Raw genomic sequence first — 20,061 nt, 5'->3', positions numbered from 1 at the left:
ATCTTGTGATGAAAATGTTGTGCCTGAAAATACCTTGCTTTAATATTTTGTACCTATTTCATCTAATGTTCCTTCATATATTATTTTTCCTACCACTTCTGCCACCCATTTTGAGCTTAAACCATCAATCATTCAATTATTGCCATCATTTTATGGGTTAGATAGAGAGGATCCTTACATGCATGTCAAAGATTTCTTAGAAATTTGCTCAATATTTAGATTTCAAAATTTTTCAGAGGAGTCGGTCAAACAAAGATTATTCCCTTTTTCATTTAAAAACAAATCAAAAGTTTTGTTAAATTCCCTTCCCACGGGGTTTATAACTACATCAGATGAACTTTATAATAAATTCTTGTTGAAATTTTTTCCTATGTCTAAAACTGATAGTCTAAGGAGAGAAATCTCCGAGTTTTTTCAAAAAGATAATGAAGAGTTTTATGAATGTTGGGAAAGATTTAAAGATGTATTATTAAAATTTCCTCGTCATGGTTTTGAAAAATGGAGACTTGTAAAATATTTGTATGATGGTTTGACTCCCTCTAATCGTCAAATGATTCAATCCACACATACCAGAAATTTTTTACAATTTCAAGGGCAAGAGGCTTGGGACACCCTTGAAGATTTTTCTGTCAATTCACAACAATGAAATTATTTTGATCCTAGGTCTAGGTAAACTAATTCACCAAAAGGAGGAGGAAGGTAAGAAGTAAAATATGAATTAGACTTAAGAACATCCTTAGACAAATTAAAGAGAAAAGTAAAAGCTTTAGCCATAAGCCAAACTATAAATTCTCCAATGCAACCCAGAAAAGATGTTTGTTCTATATGTTCTAATCCTTCCCATAATGCTCAATCATGTCCTTCTTGCCAAGAGGCCTTTTCTAAGGAGGCTAATGCTCTTCATGCTTATGGGAAACCAAATGATAGCCCATTTTCATCCACTTATAATCCAAATTGGAGAAACCATTCAAACTTTTCATGGAGACAAAACCAACCTTGAATAAATCAAGGGCACCAATACAACAAGCAAAACCAAACTCATGCCCCACAAAATCAACCACATCCTCAACAAAGGAAACCTTCCATAGAAGATACTTTACAACAATTTATGCAATCCACTCAATAAATCAAACAAAATCAGTCTCAATCAATTACAAAACTCGAGACACAAGTACCACAACTCACTACTGCTTTAGCTGATAAAGAAAAAGGAAAATTCCCTAGTCAAACTATCCCAAATCCAAAAGGTCAATATGAGATAGGAAAGTCTAGTCATAGTGGAAAAGCCAAATCAATTTCAACTCTTAGGTCCGGAAAGAACATTGTCAAACCCGAGGTTGAAAAAGAAAAAGAAAAGAGTCAACCTTCTAGTTTTAATGCCAATGACTCTTCAAACAAGGATACTCCAATCCATCCTTTCATTCCAAAATCTCCATTCCCACAAAGATTACTTCCAATTAAAAAATGCGGCCAATATAATGACATCCTAGAAGTTTTTAAACAAGTTAGTCTCAATATCCCTTTCTTAGATGCCATTAAACAAATTTCCGCCTAGTCTAAAATTTTGAAGGATCTTTGTACTGTAAAAAGAAACACTAATGTTCCTAAAAATGCGTTTTTAACTGAACAAGCTAGTTCCATTATTCAATATAAGAGTCTTGTTAAATATAAAGGTCCTGGATGTCCCACAATTCCATGCCTTATTGGTGATCATTTAATTAACAAGTGTTTACCTGATTTGGGTGCCAGTGTAATTTTATTGCAGTATTCTATTTATAAGCAACTTGGTCTTGGTGAACTAAAACCTACTTCTATATCTCTTCAATTAACCGATCGTTCTGTGAAAATTCCTAGAGGCATTATAGAACATGTTTTCATAAAATTTGATAAAATTTACTTTCCTGTTGACTTCATTGTTCCTGATACTCAACTTGTGGAAAATGTGCATGCTCAAATTCCTATCATTTTAGGTAGACGATTCTTAGCTACATCTAATGCAATCATTAATTGTCGTAATGGCATTTTAAAATTATTTTTTGGAAATATGACTATTGAATTGAATGTATTTTATGTCGCTAAATCTGTTAAGTGTGAGGAAGTGCATGAAGTTAACATGATTGAGAATACTTTTGAAGATGATGGAAATGACTTGCTTGACTTTTGTGAATAATATTTTGGTATGAGCTTACATGTTGATGATTCCATGAATGATGTGAATTCCTTGTTAGAGTCTATGCCCTTAAATGATACCATCACTTAACCTTTCTCACCCCTAGAGAATATTTAATCAATTTCTGAGTTTCCAAAGATAGACCTAAAACCTTTGCCATAAAATTTAAAATATGCTTTTCTAGGAGAGTCTAAAACCTTATCTGTTATCATAGCATTTTCCTTAGATTAAGAACAAGAAGATAAATTGTTAGATGTCCTTAGAAAACATAAGGAAGCCATAGGTTGGACCATTGGAGACATTAAAGGAATTAGCCCATCCATATGTATGCATAAAATCCATCTAGAAGAGAATTCTAAAATCTCTTGGGAATGTCAAAGAAGGCTAAATCCAAACATTAAAGAAGTAGTTAGAGAAGAGGTCATTAAATTATTAGACGTAGGTATCATTTACCCTATTTCTGATAGTCAATGGGTTAGTTCAGTTCAAGTTGTGCCTAAGAAGTCTCGGATCACTGTTTTTCAAAATGAGAAAAATGAATTAATCCCTACTAGAGTACAAACGGGGTGGAGAGTGTGCATAGACTATAGAAAGCTAAAAAATGTTACTAGAAAAGATCACTTTTCATTATCATTTATTGATCAAATGCTTGAACATTTAGCTGGCCATGCATATTATTGCTTTCTTGATGGGTATTCGGGTATAACCAAACCCCCATTGCCCTAGAAGAGCAAAGAAAAGACTACATTTACATGCCCTTTCAGGACTTTTGCCTATCGTCGCATGCCTTTTGGATTATGCAATGCACTTGTGACTTTTCAAAGGTGTATGATTTCAATTTTTTCTAACATGGTTGAAAGATTCCTTGAAGTGTTTATGGATAATTTTTTTGTGTTTGGTTCTTCCTTTGATGAATGTTTGCAACATCTTTCTCTTGTTTTGATTCATTGTAAAGACAAAAACCTTGTGCTTAATTGGGACAAATGCCACTTTATGGTTAAAAAGGAATTGTTTTAGGACATGTGATTTTGTCTGAGGGAATAGAAGTTCATAAAGCTAAAATTGATCTTATTTCAAAAGTTCCCCCACCTAAAACTATGAAAGAAATTAGATCATTCTTAGGCCATACTAGATTTTATAGAAGATTTATAAAAGTCTTTAGCAAAATTTCTCGGCCTTTATGTCATTTACTTGGAAAATAAAATGCTTTTGTCTTTGATAATGATTCCATGTTGCCTTTGATAAATTGAATTTTTTTTTACTACTGCACCTGTTATTCGACTTCTTGATGGGAAAATGCCTTTCGAAATAATGTGTGATGCTTCTGATTATGCTATAGGTGCTGTCTTAGAACAAAGACTTGAAAAAAAATACCCTCATGTAATTTACTATGCTAGCAAAACTTTGAATGATGCGCAACTAAATTATTCCACAACCGAAAAATAATTTCTTATTGTTGTTTTTGTATTGGAGAAATTTAGGTCTATTATGTTAGGAACTAAAATTATTGTCTATTCTGATCATGCCACATTAAAATATCTATTGTCAGAAAATGATGCTAAATCTCGTTTGATTCATTGGATCCTTGTTTTACAAGTTTTTGAATAAAAAATACGTGATAGAAAATGATCTGAAAATGTTGTTGCTGATCATTTATCTAGACTTGTTGTTGAAACTATACATAGTTCCACTCCTATCACTGAAGCTTTTCCTGATGAACAATTGATGCATGTTTCTTCTTTTCCTTGGTATGCTGATATTGTGAATTATTTGGTCACTAAAGAAATACCACCGCATCAGTCTAAGCATGATAAATCTAAATTTTATTCTGATGTGACAAATTTTATTTAGGATGACCCTTACTTGTTGAAATACTATCTTGATCAAATAATTAGAAGATGCATTCCAAATTGTGACCAATATAAAATTATATCTTTTTGTCATGATCAAGCATTTGGATGACGTTTTAGTGGTAAGAAAACAACTGCTAAAGTTCTACATTGTGGTTTTTTTGGGCCTACTATCTTTAGTGATACATATGTGTATTGTAAAGCTTGTGAATGTTATCAAAAGTTAGGAAGTTTAACTAGAAGAAACATGATGCCTTTGAATCTTATTCTTATAACTAGCATATTTTATGTTTGGGTCATTGATTTTATGGGACCATTGCCTAACTCTTTTGGTAATCTTTATATTCTTGTTGGACTTGATTATGTGTGTAAATGGGTTGAGGCTATTGCATGCCACACTAATGACCACAAAGTTGTGCTTCAGTTTTTAAAAGAAAATATATTTTTTCGTTTTGGTTCACCACGTGCTATCATTAGTGATAACGGTACACACTTTTGTAATAAGCCATTTGAACATTTGATGAAACAATATGGAATTTCACATAAAGTTTCAACACTATATCACCCACAAACTAGTAGTCAAGTTGAAGTGTCTAATAGGGAAGTTAAGCACATTTTAGAAAAAACTGTGAATCCAATTAGGAAAGATTGGTCTTTAAGACTAACTGATGCATTATGGGCATATCGTACCGCGTACAAAACGCCCATTGGCATGTCACCCTACAAACTTATGTATGGGAAGGCATGCCACTTACCTGTTGAGTTAGAACATAGAGCCTTTTGGGTTATTAAGCAATTAAAGTTTTCTTTAGACAAGGCAGGTGAGAAAAGAAAGCTTCAACTAAATGAACTAGACGAAATTAGGAATGATGCATATAACTATTAAAAATAGTATAAGGATCGTATGAAATTTTACCATGATAAAAATATATTGAGAAAAGATTTTACTCCATGTCAGAAAGTCCTTTTATACAACTCTCGGTTGCATTTATTTCCAGGAAAATTACGTTCTAGGTGGATCGGTCCCTATATTGTTCGAGTCGTTTTTTCACATGGGACTATTGAAATTGAAAATCCTAACAATGGTGATACTTTTAAAGTTAATGGACAAAATTTAAAACCATTTTTAAAATTAAAAATCGATGAAGTGGAGGAAATCCTGCTTGAGGATCCTATTTACCAAGTTATTTGATTGCTTGCAATTAATCTTGGTAACTTGTGTTTATGTGTTTGTTTATTTTTGTGTGTTTCTTTTCGTGTGTTATACTTTTTGTTAAGTGTTTCTTGCTCTCTTGACAATGCACCATGATGAGGTACGACCATTCTAAATTATAGACTCATGTAAAATTTAATTTATATTTATATTTTGACACATTGAGCACAATGCTTAAATTAAGTTTGGGGGTAGTGAGTATAATGGTTGTTTACTATTCATTATGTCGAATACGATGGTAGAATTGTGTTAAGTTCGTTTTGATAAACAAAAATATATTTATTGTGTTTTGTATTGTTTTGTTTAAAAAAAAATATGTATATATATAATACTTTGGTGATATCTTTTAATTCCAATGATAAGAACCTTGATTGAGTGTGATTGTAGTTCTCTTAAAAATATGAATATTTCTTAAGCTTTGTTTCTAATTATTGGGTCAATTTTTCTTAAATTATATATATATTTTTTTTCATAAAGAACACTTCTAATTTTTTATATGTTTATATGATAAATAATTGTTCTTGAAAATATAATTTAGAAAGCTAGATTGACTATTTCATTAAATACATAAGCTTAATCTATATTCATAAGTTTTTGAGAGCTATTATCATTGTGCAATTTTTGAAAAAATACTTAAGATATTACCAAAAAAAAAAATTGTGTTTAAATTTTCTTTTGCTTGAGAATTAGCAAAACTTTAAGTTTTGGGGTGTGATAACTATACAAAAAAGAGTTACTTTACCACATTTTTTATGCTAGTTGTTGCTTAGCTTTTAACTTTTGAAGTACCTTATTAAGTTTTTTAAGTAATTTTGAATTTATTAGTCACATTGTATTTTTTTTTAGATTATTATATGTTTTTATAGATATTTTATTGTAATATGTTGTAGTTTAATTATTTGAAATTAATATTGTTAAGTTAGAAGTAAAAAGTGCACTTTTGAGCTTAAATGTTTAAGTAAATTAAGTTTTAATTATTATTTTCATGGAACTTATGTTGTATATTTTATTATTGAAAATATTTAGTTTTAATTTAATTTATGTATATTTTATAGGGAATATGTTGTATTTTTTGGCTATTGAAAAACAAGAGAAATGAAGGAAATGAAAAGAAGTAAAACTAGAAGAAATAAAGAAAATTTTGGTATTTTTGAGAGGGAAGAGGAGCCCAGCTGTCAAAAGCCCATGACCCAAGCCTCCCTTCAACTACCAGCCTCCTTCTCCTCTCCATGAGCCCGCAAGCCACCAGGCCCGCTAGCCAGCCGGCCCAGCCCGCGCCTCCAGCTACCATAGGGGTTTAACCCGCCAACCCCCTCCCGCACCCGCGCCTGGCCCAGCTGCCTCCCAGGCCCACGACCCATGCCACCTATAGCACCCCAGCCCGCCTTGGCCTACCCAGCCTTCGAGCAATGCACCTCCCCCTGCTGCTCAAAGCCCATGACCCAGCTGCCACAACCACCAAAACTCAGCTCCCTCCTCATTGAGCCCATCAATTGTCCCATTATCCCTTTGTCCAAAAATGTCAATTTTTTACCCAACTTTTCTACATATTTCACCACAAAATCAACATTACACTTTAGAATTTACCTCTACATGCCATATTTACTTTATTTAATTAATTTAAGTAGATTATTTTAATACTCTCATTTTGGCTATAAATATGTAATTTCAAGACCATTTTTGGGGTGCTTGAATTTTGTGGTTACTATCATCTTTTGTACCATTCTCTCCTCCATTTTAGTGTTTTTCAAGAGCATTTTTCAAGTATGTATTCTCTTTGTTTTGTGATTTCTATTCTATTTATGAGTTTCTAATCTTTTTAAGATTATTAAGGTGATGATAATACAATATGTAACTAGATAGTATTTATTTTGTATGTTGATTTCCCATTTCTGCAACAAAGTTTATGGATTTTTCTTCTTCAAATATCTGCTTTCATCTTAAATATCGTGTATTTTTTATTGTTAGTACATATTTACACTTTGTTCTTTAATAGTGAAAAATCATACGATTCTTTGATTAAGGTGTGCCATTAAATTGTGCATATCAAATGCTTAGAACAAAAATATTATATTTTGCCTTATAAATAATATTTATTGATTTATTTGTCGTTTTTTTAGATTGATTCACACTAAATACTTTGAAATGATTTCTTAAAAAGTGAAGATAAATCCTATATTTCTATAATAACTTGTGCTTAAATAGAATATCTAATTTGAATAAGTGATGGTTTGATTAATTTCTATTATTACTAAAACTTGGGAAACAATGTACTTATAAATATTATTGAACTTATATTTTGTGGATTCTATTTACTTAATAATCTTTCTTCTAGTGTCTTGTTTACAATTATTAATTTAGTTATATATCTTGTCTTTAATTTCTTTATTTGATTTTCTTGTCACAATATCCCATCATCAATCTTTTGAGCTTGGTTAGAGTTTATTAATGTTGGTCTAAAATAGTTTTCTTTTTGATTTTAGACAACTCCGCTGGGTTCAACATCCTTGCTTACATGAACGCTATACTATATATACGATTCGCGCGCTTGCGATTTATATATTCAAAACGTATCCATTTTGGGACCATCAACTGTCAACAAATCTGATACATTGAACTTCATCTTGAAGCACATTATTTTCCATTTTGGGATCCCTCTAGAAATTGTTGCAGACAATGGCACTCCTTTTTAAAATGCTAAAGTCCAAGAATTATGCAACTAGTTCAAAATAAAGCTGAGAATTTGTAACGTCCCAAATTTTCTATTAAGGTTGAGTGCCTTTGTTACTGTGTCAGGAGGGCATAATCAGGTTTATATGTGGAATTAATTTAATAAATGTGTGATTATGCGGTATAGATGATTTATATTGGTCATGTGAATATATATGCATGTTTAGGTGAATTAAATATGCATGTGGGCCCGTTCTGGTTAATTCGGGCATGTTTACAATTTTGGCTCATTATGGGCAGAAATGTAATTATGTATGTGTTATGAGTGAGACCCTAGTGTTATGGGGATATATTTTAGATGCGTGGTACAAGGCGATCCTAGTGAGCGGATTACTAGAATAGTCATTGTAACGCCCTGGTTACTCCAAGACCGTCACTGTGAACTTTGAACCGTGCTTAACTCACTAATCGAGTTCTTTGGTTATAAACGCACATCTAAATGTTATTAATAGGTTAAGGTGAAAAACCAATCAAAAGGGAAAGGATATATTTTTTTAAAACATAAAAATTGTTCATGGGCCCATAAAAACGTTTACTAGTTATTTACAATCCAAAATGATCATTACATTTTAAAATTTACAACCCATCAACCTAACCGGCAAAAATAAGGTAAACCACCTAGTTCCTCTGAGAAACTCCTTGGCCGCGGTGGTCAAGCGGCCGCATATGTACACGTCACCACCTAAGCTCTCCACTCAAGGCTTGGTGAGCTTTTCTTTCCCTTTACCTGCACCACATAGCACCCATGAGGCAAAGCCTAGCAAGAAAACTCAATACTGCATATAAATATTATCAAATGATTATCATTATAATCATACAGAGCTTATAGCCCTAAACAAGTGAGTGAATATCACTTTGTGGTTACGTTAACCATGAAGGAGCTTATAACTTTAATCAGATGAGTGATTTAACACTTGAGGTTCTGGTAAACCATAATGAGTGACTGACGAGCAAGTCACTACGGGGCTCGACACCCATAGCCATGAGACTAAACAGTCACTGGGGCTCTCTGGCCCTGGCTCTAATCAGATGAGTGACTGATGGGTAGTCACTACGGGCTCGGCGCCCACAACCATGTGACTAAGCAGTCACTGGGGCTCTCTGTCCCTAGCTCTAAGTGATTAGCCTTTGGCTAGACAAGCACTTTTAGTTTTCATCGAACTTGAGGTCGGTCCGACATTAATGCTCACTTGAGTCATTCAATGCAGATGTCGATTAGATCTAATCTTTATTGGCTTGCGTTAAACATGCTAAAACCGTTCTTGACTCATTAGTCAATACCATGTGACCAGTGCAAAGTACTACTGCCGAACTTGACTAATGAGTCACAACTTCACAGTTATTACTGACACCATTGCCAATTCTGACTATTTAGTCAATGCCATACACAAGTGAGCAAGATTTGCTAAGCATTCAATATGCAATAAATGTCCACATTTTAACACTCAACATGCCTCAAGAATAATCATGCATGTCACATATGGGGTGCAGTTTTCTTACCTCTGGTTCGAGCGAGTAATAAAAGAACGACCCTTGAGAACGTTCAACCTTTCAGTTCCTTGATAGTCACCTAGTCATAACCAATTATGGGATTCCATCAATAAAATTAATAACAAAAGTTCCCATACCAAAACCTTGCCTCCGAGACACCGAATCCTACTAAGCCGGGTAGTAGGATCGATCCCGAGGCCTAAGGTCTGAATCCCCAAGCCAAAAACCTACTTTTGGCCAATATGCCACAAAGGGCTGCGACCCTCCCTCACCATGCCGCGAATCGCCCCTTAACTAGAAGAGGCCCCCCTTTCAATTCCCCAGCATGGGCCGCGACCCTCCATCTCCATGCCGCGGCCCAACGACCCTGCAACTTCTCCCTTCCTCTTCCTCAAGCTTGTGCCGTGGTGCTCTAGAACAGAGCTGCGACCCCACCTGAAACTCAGCCAAAAACCCATGTTTTTCCCCTTCGAACTCATTTCGAAACCTCATTAAAACTCTCCCAAAATCACAAAACAAAGCCACCAACTATTACCACAACTTATCCACCATACAAGCATCAAAACCTAAGCCTTACACCAATCAAAACTTCACCAAATTCCCCATTCAATGATCAAAAATCCAAACCTTAAAACCAGCACAAAAACAGGGCAAGGCACTATAAAATGGAACTAGAACCTTACCTTAAGCTTGATTCGAATCCTCTTCAATGGCTGAACACTAGTCTAAGACCTCAAGCTTCAAACTCTAAGCTTGAATCCCCAAACTTACTTCAAGATTCAAAGGAGAAAGGAAGAGAAGAGATGAATGGGAGGAAAGAAACCAAATGCTTTGTTTTAGGTTCTTTTTCTATAGCCTATACCTTATATAGCCTAGGTCAAAAGACCATAATACCCTCCAAGCTTAATTCATCTCTTAACACGCCCCAAGGGCAAAACCACCCTTTTCCACTTATCTCGTTAATCATAATTAACGCTCTCCAATTTCCGTTATTCTCAAATACCAATAAAATTATATCCCATTACCCTTTTAAATTCCCAGAAGTGCTTTAACCATCAAACCACCCCGAGACTTACCCCGAGCCCCGAGTTTAAACCTGTTATGACCAAACCGATAATTTAAATTCAAAGATCGTCTCATGCCGAATAGCTCGAAAAAATCCACATCATAATGTGGTCTCAACAACAGTTCACCGACATGCATACAAATATACAATTATGCCCTCAACGGGCCAAATTACCAAAATATCCCTGAGATTAAATGTGGATCCACATGCATGCATTTAACATCATATTATAATATAATTCACATAAACATGCACGTAATAGTTTAATAGCATAATAAAGCACTTATGGCCCTCCAGACCTACTAATCTAACCCTTAAACCTCATTAGGGATTTTGGGGCATTACAGTCACAACGCGGTCTAATACCCAACTCGGGGTGAAGATAGGGGTATCTTTGGGAACGTAGTACATATTTGGGGCTACTGGGTAACAAGTAGTTACTTAGTGATAATTTGGGTATGCTAGAATTAATTGGGGATTTATAGGACTACTCGAGGAATTAGCAGGAATGTGGCAAATGTAGGATTTGTCCTTGGTGGTATTAAAGGACTAGGAATTGATCTAGGGGCATGTTGGTCTTTCGATGCTAAGGATAGATTTGGGGAAGGCTTGGGAAGTAATCAGTTGAATTAGCCATTCAGACTCAAGTCTTTCTCTTTCTCTCTCTCTCTTTCTCTCATGTAACTCTCTCTCTAAGGCTTGGAAGGTTTGGGAAATTTTTGAAGAGGATGCTCTGAATTTGGAGCTGGGAATTGAGAAATTAGGCTAGGAGCAAGTGTGGAGTTAGCTGGGGGTCGAGATCATCATTGAGGTAAGGTGTAAGACCTGAATTCTTTGTCAAATTCTGCTGTTAAGTTAAGTTTTGAGCTGGGTTTAGTTTCATCATGACTTGTGGAATTGGGATAGGATTCTTGGTTAGTTTCTTGGGTAATTATATTGTTTATGTTGTATGAATGAGAGTTCTAGATGTAATTCTGGGTTTAGCTGTTGATTTGGACTAGTTTTGGTGATTTTTGTTTAAGGAAACGTAGTGGAAAATTTTGGGTTTCGAGCTAGAGCCGCAGTGCTGTTCTTCAAGCATCGCGGCCTATATGCGTGGAAGGGGCTTGGCGATTCTTTGAAATCGACCAGGCGCTGCAGCGCAGGTTGGGACAGGCCACGACCCGCTTTACCCAAGAGAGAGCCTTGGGCTCTCTGACTTGTAGAGCACCACAACCCTATGGGCTGGGTCGTGAATCAAATTAAAGAAAATAGGCAAAACATATTTTTAATCTCGGGAACTCAAATCTAAAGGCTCGGGAAGGATTCTACTACCCGGTTTAGTAGAATTTTAGGTCTCGAAGGCTAGTATATTATTCCGAAGCCTCTAATTGATTTAGGTTTTTATAGTTAATTGTTATTACATTGTGACTCTGTCTTTACCGCTAAGTCTCGAGATTAAGGATCGTGATTGGGATCCCCTTGCACTGTCAGCTCAGGACTCAAAGTAAGAAAACTATCTGTGCCCGTAGAGCAGGGAATGACCTAATTATTTGTGGCCAGTTTAATGTGTAATTGTTTGTAACTATTACGTCATACATTTGTTTGTGACGGAACAAAAAAGGACAAGAACGGACAAGGGCAGGATCGGCAAAGGCCGGGAGCGGTAAAGGCCGAGATCGGCTGAGGCTGGGAGCGACAAAGGCCAGGATCGACATGAAGGATGCTGAATGCAGGCCGTCAGGGCAAGACCCTCTAAGGGTGCCTTTTTCATCCACCTGATTAAGACCATGAACTTGGTGCTTGGTAATGCACCCTGACCGGCTTAGGCCACTGTTGTGAATTCCAATATAAACTTGTAGATTGCTTGTTGTATTTGATTAGTTATGCATTTGTCGAAATAAATTATTATATGTTGTGCTGTGAAGTTTTCTTGCTGGGCCTCGACTCACAGGTGCTCTATGGTGTAGGTAGAGGCAATAAAAAGGTCAATCAACTATGAGTTGGAGGGCATGGAGCGGTGTGTATATGTTTGGCCTACCTTGCCACCATGGCTGGGGTAGTTTTAAGGAACGCTGTGTAAATGATCGATTTTGTCACCTAGGTCGACTGTATAAAGATTTTTTAGTTATAAATATGTCGTAAACAACATTTTGAGATCCCATGTAGCTTTTCTATAATTTTAATGAATGTTTAAAACTTTTTATGAAAGTTTTATTAAATGAATCTTTATTTTAACTTAATCACACTTTGGGTCTAAAACCTCGATTAGAGAGTTAATTGCACATTTAAATTCATGTGGTAATGACTCTAGTGTAATAGAGCATTACAGTTTCTCCTCTGTCAGTTACCCACAAGGCAACAAACAATTAAAAGCATCCAACAAAGTCCTATTTGAAAACATTAAGAAGAACTTAGAAGAAAAGAAAGGCGCATGGCTGGAGGAATTTTTGAAAGTCCTATGGGCGTACCGAACAACCAAATAGACATCAACTGGTGAAATCGCATATTCAATGGTATACGGAACTTAAGCAGTGATAACAATCAATGTAAGCCTCCCTACGCTTCAGACAGATATCGCTTCTAAATAAGAAGCTAATCAACTTCAGTTGGGGTACAATTTAGATCTGGCAGAAGAGCACAGGCAAATAGCTTAGATACGACAACTCAATTACCAAAAGGCAGCAGTACGCCATTACCTGAAGCAAATTATTTCCAGATCCTTAATAGGTGAATGGGTGTTAAGGCATACAACTGGCAATCAGATCAAACTACAGACCAAATGGGAAGGCCATTTGAGTTCATTCAAGTTCTAGGCCGCAGATCCTACTGCCTCCACGAAATCAGTACTGGCAAAGACATGGCACGAACGTGGAATGCTTTATCTTTACGCAAATATTACTGTTAATTCATTTCAATTTGTAAAGATACTGTTTACATAATTACAATTTCAATGACTTGACCATTTCTATACGATATTTGTGCTTCGCATGGTTTCAATACTGCAACATTTATTTACGTCCCCTTATCAAGGAGGGATTATTTCAGTATTGACTAATTTGCTATAACCACTATGCGCATGATTCATACCAATGAAATAAATCTTTTGCCAAGTACACAAAATCTCTACCACGCACACACAATGAGTTTTAATCGTACACCAAATCATGTACTCTCCTAGTTGAGATTCCTGCCAATGCCTAGTCAAATCAACAACTTTCTGCACTGATTTAGACATCTCATTGCCAAGAATCTCATGATTTCTATACGCCACCCAAGCCTATAGTCCAGTTCCAACCAACCCTCCTTCCTATAAATAGCTTGCCCATTCCACATTAAAAACATATATTCCATAACCTTCTCGTAACCTCATCAACGAGAGAATGCCTTAGTAAAATACGAATGAGAGTTCTTGAATAACAACAGTAAAATTCAAACAGTCTCACATAACCAGTATGCTTCCCCATCTACTTCTTCAAACATTCATTCAACTGCCTTTTGAGTTGTCCTCTCCAAAGCTCTTTCAACTATATCAAAACACCCACAGTCTACTTATGTCCCAAGCCAAGCTCGATCCCAATCCATTGCACGACTTTCATTTATTTAATCTGATCTGCTATGACTAAAAATAAACGAATCAAGGCAAGCCATTTCATAGTTTGATCAGCTCTAACTACACAAGAAAGGGCTTACCTTGTCTGACAAAGGAGAAAGATACATACCATCAGCATTATAACACCCTTCTCCAATGATTCCTCGGAGGTTTTGATTTCTACCAAAGCCCAAAAGCAGGAAGTATACAAGTATGGATGCTATGGGAAGATCACACGTACCACGTCCTCCCTCTGCGCCGAGGGGCACCACTTGTAGTGAGCATCTGGGATGATCACTTCTCCAATGTATGCTCCACTCTTGCCGAATCAGAAACCAGGCCAACCATTGCGCTTATGCTTTTTGGCATAGATTTCAGTTACTGCCTCTTCAAGCTCGTTGTTGACTCTAGGGATTCATCTGAACCTTCCCTACGCTCCCATCATAATGGAAAGATATATAGACCAAAGATGCATCTTAATCGATCTTCAATTTAATATCTTTGTTGTACTTTACATGTATTCTACTTAGCCCAAGAGAAGCACTCGCTACTTTGCTTTACTTGTATGTAAATGCTACACTGCATACAATGTGTACTTAATGTAAACTTTATGACATTAATAAAGATTTTCTTTTACATAATTTATGAATCCACAAATTCGTACTATTTACATGCAAAATAGGCTCTCCTAACATTTCTCGGGGTACATTAAAAATTAAAATCGTCTATTCTTCCGATATATTCATTCATTGCAGATGCCAAGTTAGCATGACCTATTCCATATATCTCACATGAAATATGGAATGCAACAGTTTCTTCAATTAGCTTCTGCACCGCTATTGAAGACTCCATCCAACTCGTCTCGTAAAAAATCCTCAACAAGAATGGGATCTTGTACCATCGTGTATATCTCTCACCGATTGCAAACAACACAAGTCTTATTGTAAGATCCTCTAAGTTTGTAGAGTACGCGTTCTACTACAAAACTCAATCCAAAAATATTATAAATGCTTAACTGGACAGACACTCCCACCACCTATACAGTTGCCTAGAGTATCTATGTGCATATGGCCCGAATGGCCTCTGACGACCATGTGTAGTATACCTTAACATTGAAAAGAAATGACAATAGAATACATTTCAACATAAACTACACTTTTTAGTGACTTAAAGTCCAGCAAAATTATACCACAATTAATATTGTATGTACAAAGATAACTTGGAATTTAAAAATCCAACAACATCAAGAAAAATAAAAGAAAAAAAATATTATTTAACATAGATTATGAGTTTCAAGACTGATGAACACTACCTTTCGTTCTCCTATTTGTTGCGGATGATGAGCTTCCACCTCTGGCACCAGCTATTGGAGTTCTCTTCGGTTGACTCGTGGGACCTTCATCACCCGCCATTATTTCTTCCGCTGCTACGTTCACTATAGTCTGCACCACTCGCTTTCCTTTTGGATCTGTCAGGTCCATTACTTCAACATGAGGTATAAACTCATCTGCTAGAGACCCATCGACTTGGTATAAGAACCCCAACCTTTTGACATTTACTCGCGACACATCTAGGTGTTCTGCTGGATACCTAATGGAAATATCACCCAAGTCTCGCAAATAATGGTCCACACCGTAGTCGCCAAGAGTAATGTTTAATGACTCATAGTGTTGCACAACCATATCTCTTTTTTGTGAAAGCAATCGCTTCTCGTCATTCAAAATTCATCCATATACTCGGCCAGTTCCACTTCATCGATCTAGATATTCACTTTCTCTGCAATCTCTTGGCCAGGTATACGCTCCCGAGTCTTCTCAACATGGACTTGTTCAATATCCTATAGAAGGTCATTAACCTATCCTTCTGCCCCTTTCAACTTCTCTCCTGCAGATCCCAAGAGTTAGTTTCACTGCATCTCTCTCCGCGATTGCAGCAATACGGAGCTTATCCACCTAATTAGCTTTCACTCTCACAACTCTCACTAACTCTTTGGCCGACTCCAATTTCTTTTGGAAAACCATCTTGTCCTCCACAACCTTCTTCTTCTTCTTCTCCATTTCCATATTAACCAACTTCGTCGAATGGCTATCTACCTCCTCGTCATCTCTTCAACAAAGTTTTCATTTTTTTATCCTCTGCTCTTTCTCTTGTTCCAAAGCTTGAAGAGCTTCCATCAACTGAGCCTCCAACTCTATAGTTCTCTTCTTTTGGTCGTCTAATTACTAAATCCTGATGTTCGAGCACGCCCGAATAAAGGCAAACCTATAAGACCATATACATTACAATTAGATTCATGTAATGTAAAATAACTTAAACCATAAAAACAGTTAAACTTACCAATATTAGATGCTCGCACATCGCCTCTTTCACTTTACGGATGTCGTCCACCTGCGCAATCGGTTCATTCGGGAAGCATACCACAACTACCCAAAGAACATCCTCTTCCTTAAGATCTCATGCCACCACACCATCTCTCCTGCTGGTAGCTGCTATCTCTACTCATCAATCAAGAATAGAGGCAGGAGGGGCATCAGACATAACTGCTAAGTTAGCCTCTGATAATGTGGCAGACAATTATGCTACAACCATGATAGCTTCTACCAAGGGTAGACTAGGAAGGGACATAACTATGTTTTGCATAGCTGTGACCCCTGGCGAGGAATGCACATTAGAATCACTGGGCACAACTGGGGCAACGACATCCATCTGAGTTTTTTGCGGTCCAGACCCACTCACAACCATGGCAACTTCAGCATTACCTTCTTCGTCCCAACCCAACTCGATAGGTAAGAAAATTGGGATGCTCACCACAATTGAAGTGAGTCAAAACCTGAGGATGGAGGGAGTTGCGGTGGTGACAGGATGGAGGAAGTATCAATAGCAGAAATCTTTTCTGGGGAATCACTCCTAGGGAAACTATCAGTCTCTCCTTCCTCCGGAGAATCCTCAACACTAGCAAATAAATTTTCTAGGAAACATTTATTTTTTTAAGAAGTCGATTTTTATCGTGCCAAGGCCATCAGAGGAGGCATGTTGCGAAACTGGGGCACCTCTCAGAATTACAGTAGTGAAGATTCTAGCAGAACATGCTGCAGGGGAAGATGATGAAGAAACGACAGAAACTATGACAACGGTCATGGGAACCGCCACCATAGGATGGTCTAAAGCTTGGGAAGATCCCATGGTTGGAGATTTGGATACTGGCGAATGCACTAGAACCAAACTTGGGGCATCCCCGCGAAAGCACAAGTGCTAGAAGCCACTTGCGAGGCACTTACTAACCTTGAAATAGGGGCAGCAACTAGAGTAGTACATTCGGGTTGCCCATCTTGGCTTTCCTCGTATGGTAAAGAATGTCACACTCATAGTCCTTCACCAACTGGAAAAGTAAGATTGATTTCCAGAAATACCCAAGCAAAATTTTCGACATCAACACATAGTAAAGCAAGATATTGCATAATGATCAGGAGAAGAAAATACAAAATCAAAGAATATATGCACAAAAACACCAAGTCTTTGAGATAAAAAAGAATAATATTAAAGGTTAGCTTTTATGCCCCCGAATTATAGATCACTCCGATTTATGCCCCTTGAATTTTTAAGTGTTGAAAAAATGACCCCAAAGTATATCATACTCTTAAAATGCATCCTCCTGTTATGTTCTGTTAAAAAATTGAAGAGAACTATGACATGTCTTTAATTTATGGGGGAAAAAAAGTACTTGAACTTATTGTAGAGATAAAGCATTATATTTTAGAACTATTATGCATGTACATGTATTTTCAGGTCCATATTGTTTTGGATGGTTCATCTGCAGACGATATCTTTACTTTTTTCTTCATTCTTATAAAAATGGGTAAAATAATTTTAAGTTTAGAGTAGGAATATATGGTGCTATGCAAGTAATCTATCTTGTTTTTATGATTAATATTCTTGTTCCAAATTTGGATTGAGAAAGTGAGAGAAATGGATCAATAATATGTCATAAAGATGTTAAACCAAGAAAAAACCAGCAAAAAATGTAGCAATATTGTACTGTAACAAGCATCAATAATGCACTTGGATTTGTTTTTTTTAGGAAATGCATAAAAATATGCACCTAAGATGTTAAACCAATAATAAATGCAACAATAAAATAGCTTTTAATTCACTCCCAAGTGCAAGAAATACATCAAAGACATGTCTACAATACATTGAACTAAATTGAATCATTAATTTCATAAGGTGTCCAAAATGAAATTCGAAGACACCATCAACTTTCTACTTTCACATGAGCAATGCAACATCAAAATATTGCTAGATTCAACGACACCAAGTGAGGCCTTGCTAGATTTAGCAGTACTAGAAGGTGAGGCTATGCTATTTAGCAGCATTAGAAGGTGAGGTCTTGCTAGATTTAGCAATAACAAGTGAGCGTTCTAACGTGGTCCCAACACAACCCCACTGTATCGCCATGGTTAGCCAAGACCGTTACACTATGTGTTTAAAATAGTACTTAACAAGCTAAGCGAGTCATTTGGACTTAAATGTGTAATTAAGGACTAAAACAATGTTAGGTATTAAAAATTTTGATCAACGAAGTAATTATTTTTCATTAAAATATTAAGTTTATATACAAGATCCCAAAAAGTGGTTAAAGACTGATAAAAGACAAATGGAATACAACTTAGTCATCCTAAGAGGAAAAACAAGGTTCAACGCTAGTTCCTCCCAAGCTATCCTGACCGTGCCAGTCGAGTAGGTTGCATAGGTGCCCATTAAGCTCTCCAACTCTTGGCTGACCCCACATTCCCTTTTCCCTTACCTACACTACATAGCACTCGTGAGCAAAGGTTCAGCAAGAAAACTTATATCAATAAATTCAATCAGCAACAGGAAATAAGCAATAAGCTTAGCAGTAACAATCTGTTCAATCAAATACATAATCCATTCTAAACAATCTATATAGTTAGTTAAGTGCAATCAACACTTCTGTTTATTCTATAACGTTTAGGCCTGACGCCTTTAGGTCGAGTCCTCTGGTCTTATAGCCGACCCTGGCACGCTTAGGCCGGGCTGCGTTCCACACACTTGCTATCGACCCCCGACGCCCTTAGGCCGGCCTTCAGAATAGATATAATCACATATATATTGCACAACACATAATCATATGCAGCATATACAAGCATGCCCTACTGGATATTCTCAAATACAATTATAGCCATATTCTCACATATAGTAATAGTCATACTCATATTTATTAACAGGGGTCCGAACCCCTATCACAACCTGGGTACAATTTTCTTACCTTAAGTCCCTAGCAGAAAGCATATGGAAATCCAGAGCACGATCCCTTTTTCCCGAGCCTTAGCAGTATAGCCTAGTCACAACACAATAATGGATAACCATTAATCACTTAGTCTATTCAAGAGTTTCAAGGTATATTTCTAGCCTTCGGGATCTTGAATTATACTAAACCGGGTAGTAGAATCCTTCTCGAGGCTTTAGATTTGAGTTCCTGAGCTTAAAATCCTTAACAAGCCAATAATCCCTAATTGAGCCCCGACGTCCCTCACAAGCACCGCGACACTCCACTAGTCAGAGAGAAAACCCCAATATTCCCTAGACACATGACGCGACGCAACCCATCCAGTGCTGCAGCGATAAGGCGGTTCAGCGAACCCCTTTAGGCCTATGAGTTCATGTGACCCCGCAAAATCAGAAATTTCCAAAACTTAACCTGCATTTTCTGCGAACCAAAACCTCTAAAAACAACATTCAAACCTATTTCAATCATCAAAACAATACCAACAACTCAGATAAACAACAAATAACAACCCCTAGCCTCTAAAAAATTATAAAACAAATGATTCTCAACTTAAGAAAAAAAACCTTAACTCCTCAAAATACCACAAAAAATCTATGAAAATAGATCTTACCTCTAAATTCCTCAGTGGAAAAACTCGAATCCCTTAGCTGTAGTACTCCTAG

General features: G+C 36.5%; 1 long non-coding RNA gene and 1 other non-coding gene across 2 annotated transcripts; both read right to left on the bottom strand.

The window, feature by feature from the left end:
- Nucleotides 1-385: 385 nt before the first annotated feature.
- LOC133807726 (small nucleolar RNA R71) lies at nt 386-492 on the bottom strand. The gene has a single exon (XR_009879624.1). It is a non-coding gene; the product is annotated as a small nucleolar RNA R71 (small nucleolar RNA).
- A 14,195-nt stretch (nt 493-14,687) lies between these two features.
- LOC133804505 (uncharacterized) lies at nt 14,688-17,671 on the bottom strand. Its single transcript, XR_009878514.1, has 2 exons — nt 16,429-17,671; nt 14,688-16,353 (listed from the first exon to the last, which is right to left on the bottom strand). It is a non-coding gene; the product is annotated as an uncharacterized LOC133804505 (long non-coding RNA).
- Nucleotides 17,672-20,061: the final 2,390 nt, after the last annotated feature.

The sequence above is a fragment of the Humulus lupulus genome, chromosome X (assembly GCF_963169125.1).
Source record: "Humulus lupulus chromosome X, drHumLupu1.1, whole genome shotgun sequence".
Classification (NCBI taxonomy): domain Eukaryota; kingdom Viridiplantae; phylum Streptophyta; class Magnoliopsida; order Rosales; family Cannabaceae; genus Humulus; species Humulus lupulus.
This window is presented reverse-complemented; position numbering and strand designations above follow the sequence as displayed.